This window comes from Chionomys nivalis, chromosome 2, assembly GCF_950005125.1.
Source record: "Chionomys nivalis chromosome 2, mChiNiv1.1, whole genome shotgun sequence".
In the NCBI taxonomy this organism is placed as follows: Eukaryota; Metazoa; Chordata; class Mammalia; order Rodentia; family Cricetidae; genus Chionomys; species Chionomys nivalis.
This window is the reverse complement of record NC_080087.1, coordinates 1,566,076-1,572,075: the sequence shown is the minus strand read 5'-3', so window position 1 is coordinate 1,572,075 and position 6,000 is coordinate 1,566,076.

Here is a 6,000-nt window from a genome sequence, read left to right as displayed (position 1 = left end):
CTGGTTTTCTGTGAGCCTAGCCTGTTTGGATGCTCACCTTCCTAGACCTATATGGAGTGGGGGGACCTTGGACTGCCCACAGGGTGGGGAACCCTGACTACTCTTTGGACTGGAGAGGGAGGGGAAGAGGAGCAGGACGTGGGGAGTGGGGGGAGGGGGAGGGAAATGGGAGGCAAGGAGGAGGTGGAAATTTTTAATTAAAAAAATTAATAAAAAAGAGAGGTGCTGAGAAGTTCCATCTGGACGGGTGAGTGTGTGCTATCCTGGGGCAGACTGTCCCGGTAGAGAGCACAACCACCCCTCCCCCAGCTCCTGCTGCAGGGCTTTCTTTCCTACACACGCGCCCCCACCCCCACCCCCAAGCCTGCCTTGCCTGCAAGGTCCTTTGCTGTGGAACAGCTTCCTGCCCTTTCACTAAGGCTACCAACCCAGAGCAGTGAGTGCCTGACTAGAGGGCAGGCCTCAAGGTCCCCACCTGGGAACATGGGTCCCTGCTGCTGGGGCTGCAGTGTCTGCTGTGCTCTCCTGGACCTGCTCTGCCTGCCCCCTACATCCCTTGGTCACTGGCTCATTGGGGCTACCAGGAGTCCCTGTGTAGGTGCTGAGAAGTTCCATCTGGATGGGTGAGTGTGTGCTATCCTGGGCGGACTGTCCCAGTAGAGAGCACAAACGCCCCTCCCCCGGCTCCTGCTGCAGGGCTTTCTTTCATACACACGTGCCCCCGCCTCCATCCCCAAGCCTGCCCTGTCTGCAAGGTCCTTTGCTGTGGAACAGTTTCCTGCCCTTTCACTAAGGCTACCAACCCAGAGCAGTGAGTGTCTGAGTAGAGGGCAGGCCTCAAGGTCCCCGCCAGGGAACATGGGCCCCTGCTGCTGGGGCTGCAGTGTCTGCTGTGCTCTCCTGGACCTGCTCTGCCTGCGCCCTACTTGTGGTGGCGCAAATGAATGTAGACAGATTATATAGATATATACAGCTTTAATAAGGAAATAGACTTACAGGACCACAGGTTCCCGCGGAGTACTGGAAAAGCGGAGCAAAAGAAAAAAGGCTGCTGGGTTCACGCCCGGCAGATTTATCCGTAAACATTAGCCCTACACCTACTTCGCTTGGTCCCTGGCTCATTGGGGCTACCAGGAGTCCCTGTGTAGGTGCTGAGAAGTTCCATCTGGATGGGTGAGTGTGTGCTATCCTGGGGCGAACTGTCCCGGTAGAGAGCAGAAACCCCCCTACACTAAGGCTACCCAACCAGAGCAGTGAGTGCCTGCCTAGCGGGCAGGCCTCAGCAACCCCCCGAAAGGGAGTGCAGGCACCTCCAGCTTGTACTGCAGTGTCGCCTGTGTTCTACTCGACCCCGCCCTACCCCTTGCATTCGCCCTTCTTTCCGCGGGTCATTGGAATACAAGGCGTCCCTGTGTTGGTGTTGAGGAGTTCATCTGAAAGGGAACGGTTCCTGCCCCTACACTGAGGAGATACACCCAGAGAGTTAGTAACAGCAAAGACTGGTCCAAGACACCAGGCCTCTCCTGGCTCCATTTTAAGAAAGAGATGGGCAGGCGCCAACGCAAAAATTCCCCCAACAACTTGAAAGGCAACATGACATCACCAGAATCCAGGAATCCCGAAATAAGAAGTGTACACCCTAATCCAGAAGAATTAGAAGAATTCGACTCAAAAGTGAATTATATGAAAATAATAGAGGACCTTAAACAGGAGGTGTAAAACTGCCATAATCAATTAGAGATTACAAAAAAAAAGTAGAGGAAATGAATAAATCTCTCAAAGATACCCAAGAAAACCAAGAGAAGCAAGAAAAAGTAATCAAACAGGTAAGGGAAACAGTTCAAGACTTGAAGAATGAAGTGGAAGTAATAAAGAAAACACAAACTGAGGGAAGGATGGAGATGGAAAATTTGGATAAATGAACAGGAACTATAGAGACAAGTACCACCAACAGATTACAAGAGACAGAAGAAAGAATCTCAGACACTGAAGATACTATAGAGAAAATAAAAACTCTGATCAAAGAAAACAGCATAACCAACAAATTCTCTTCACAAAACATTCAGGAAATCTGGGACACAATAAAAAGACCAAACCTAAGAATAATAGGGATAGAAGAAGGAGAAGAAGTACAGCTCAATGGTCCAGAAAATATATTTAATAAAATTATAGAAGAAAACTTTCCCAACCTTAAGAAAGATATTCCTTTGAAGGTCCAAGAAGCATACAGAACACCGAATCGACTGGATCAAAAAAAAACATCTCGTCGTCTTATAATAATCAAAACACAAAACATACAGAATAAAGAAAGAATATTAAGAGCTGCAAAGGAAAAAGGTCAAGTTACCTATAAAGGTAAACCTATCAGACTTACACCTGATTTCTCTATGGAAACCATGAAAGCCAGAAGGTCCTGGATAGATGTACTTCAGAAACTAAGAGACCATGGATGCAAGCCCAGACTACTATACCCAGCCAAGCTTTCGTTTACTATAAATGGAGAAAACAAAATTTTCCAGGATAAAAACAAATTTAAACAATACGTAGCCACAAATCCAGCCTTACAGAAAGTAATAGAAGGAAAAACACAAACCAAGGAGTCCAACAATGCCCACAATAACTCAGACATCTAATGACCCTTCAGCAGCACAACTTGAAGAAGGGAAACACACAAACTCTACTTCCAAAAGAAAGAAAGAAAGAAAGGAAAAACGACCGGAGTTAACAACCACTGGTCATTAATATCACTTAATATCAATGGACTCAACTCACCTATAAAGAGGCACAGGGTAGGAGATTGGATACGAAAACAGGATCCAACATTCTGCTGCTTACAAGAAACATACCTCAACCACAAAGACAGACATCTACTCTGAGTAAAGGGCTGGGAAAATGTTTATCAAGCAAACGGACCTAAGAAACAAGCAGGTGTGTCCATACTAATTTCTAAGAAAGTTGACTTCAAACTAAAATCAATCAAAAGAGATGGAGAGGGACATTTTTTACTCATAACAGGAACAATTCACCAGGATGAAGTCTCAATCCTGAATATATATGCCCCTAATATAAAAGCACCCACTTATGTAAAAGAAACGTTACTAAAATTCAAGGCAGTCATCAAGCCACACACACTAATAGTAGGAGATTTCAACACTCCTCTCTCACCAATGGACAGGTCAATCAGACAGAAACCTAACAGAGAAATAAGAGGATTAAGGGAGGTAATGAATCAAATGGACTTAACAGACATCTATAGAACATACCACACAAATAAGAAAGAATATACCTTCTTCTCTGCAGCTCATGGAACCTTCTCGAAAATACACCACATACTCGGTAACAAAGCAAACTTACACAGCTACAAAAAAATATCGGTAACCACCTGTGTCTTATCAGATCACCATGGATTAAAGTTAGAATTCAACAACAATGCTGTCCCCAGAAAGCCTATGAACTCATGGAAACTGGACAGTCAACTACTGAACCACACCTGGATCAAGGAAGAAATATAGAAAGAAATTAAAGTCTTTCTTGAATTCAATGAAAACGAAGACTCAACATACTCAAACCTATGGGACACTATGAAAGCAGTGCTAAGAGGAAAGTTCATAGCATTAAGTGCCCACTTAAAGAAAATGGAGAAAGCACACATTGGAGACTTAATAGCCCACCTGAAAGCTTTAGAAAAAAAAGAAGCAGACTCACCTAGGAGAAGTAGAAGACTGGAAATAATCAAATTGAGGGCTGAAATCAACAAAATAGAAACACAGAAAACAATCCAAAGAATCAATGAAACAAAAAGCTGGTTCTTGGAGAAAATCAATAAGATTGATAAACCCCCATCCAAACTAATCAAACGGCAGAGAGAGAATTTGCAAATTAACAAAATCAGAAACGAAAAGGGAGACATAACCAAAGACACAGAGGAAATTCAGAGAATCATTAGATCTTACTACAAAAACCTGTATGTCACAAAATTGGAAAATGTAAAAGAAATGGACACTTTTTTAGATAAGTACCATATACCAAAGTTAAACCAGGACCAGGTGAACGATCTAAATAGACCTGTTAGTTGCGAAGAATTAGAAGTTGTTATAAAAAACCTCCCCACCAAAAAAAGCCCAGGGCCAGACGGCTTCAATGCAGAATTCTACCAGAACTTCCAAGAAGACCTAATACCTATACTCCTTAATGTATTTCACAATATACAAACAGAGAAGTCATTGCCAAATTCCTTTTATGAAGCTGCAGTTACTCTGATACCAAAACCACACAAAGACACAACCAAGAAAGGGAACTACAGGCCAATCTCACTCATGAACATCCACACAAAAATACTCAATAAAATACTGGCAAACCGTATCCAAGAACACATTAGAAAAATTATCCATTATGATCAAGTAGGCTTTATCACAGAGATGCAGGGCTGGTTCAACATACGAAAATCTATCAATGTAATCCATCATATAAATAAACTGAAAGAGAAAAACCATATGATCATTTCATTAGATGCTGAAAAAGCATTTGACAAAATTCAACATCCCTTTATGATAAAGGTCTTAGAGAGATTAGGAATACAAGGGTTGTACCTAAGTATAATAAAAGCTATTTATAGCAAGCCGTCAGCTAACATCAAATTAAATGGAGAGAAACTCAAAGCTATTCCACTAAAATCAGGAACACGACAAGGTTGTCCACTCTCTCCATACCTCTTTAATATAGTGCTTGAAATTCTAGCAATAGCAATAAGACAACATAAAGGGATCAAAGGGATTCAAATTGGAAAGGAAGAAGTTAAACTTTCATTATTTGCAGATGATATGATAGTGTACATAAGCGACCCCAAAAACTCCAGCAAAGAACTCCTTCAGCTGATAAACACCTTTAGTAGCGTTGCAGGATACAAGATCAATTCCAAAAAATCAGTTGCCCTCCTATACACAAAGGATAAGGAAGCAGAGATGGAAATCAGAGAAGCATCACCCTTCACGATAGCCACAAATAGCATAAAATATCTTGGGGTAACTCTAACCAAGGAAGTGAAGGATCTATTTGACAAGAACTTTAAGTCTTTGAAGAAAGAAATTGAGGAGGATACCAGAAAATGGAAGGATCTCCCTTGCTCTTGGATTGGGAGGATCAACATAGTAAAAATGGCAATTCTACCAAGGGCAATTTATAGATTCAATGCAATCCCCATTAAAATCCCATCAAAATTCTTCACAGATCTTGAGAGGACAATAATCAACTTTATATGGAAAAACAAAAAACCCAGGATAGCCAAAACAATCTTAAATAAAGGATCGTCTGGAGGCATTACCATCCCTGACCTCAAACTCTATTACAGAGCCTCAGTATTGAAAACAGCTTGGTATTGGCATAAAAACAGAGAAGTCGATCAATGGAACCAAGTAGAAGACCTTGATTTTAACCCACAAACATATGAACACCTCATTTTTGATAAAGGAGCTAAAAGTATTCAATGGAAAAAAGAGAGCATCTTCAACAAATGGTACTGGCAGAACTGGTTGTCAACCTGTAGAAAAATGGAAATAGATCCATATCTATGACCATGCACAAAACTCAAGTCCAAATGGATTAAAGACCTCAATATTAGTCTGAACACACTGAACCTGATAGAAGAAAAAGTGTGAAGTACTCTACAACATATGGGTACAGGAGATCACTTCCTACGTTTATCCCCAGCAGCACAGACATTAAGGACAACATTGAATAAATGGGACCTCCTTAAACTGAGTAGCTTCTGTAAAGCAAAGGACACTGTCACTAAGACAAAAATTCAAATGGCCAAAAGACACTTAAGGTCATGCTCAACCTCCTTAACGATAAGGGAAATGCAAATTAATACAACTTTGAGATACCATCTTACACCTGTCAGAATGGCTAAAATCAAGAACACCAATGATAGACTTTGCTGGAGAGGTTGTGGAGGAAGGGGCACACTCATCCATTGCTGGTGGGAATGCAAACTTGTGCAAC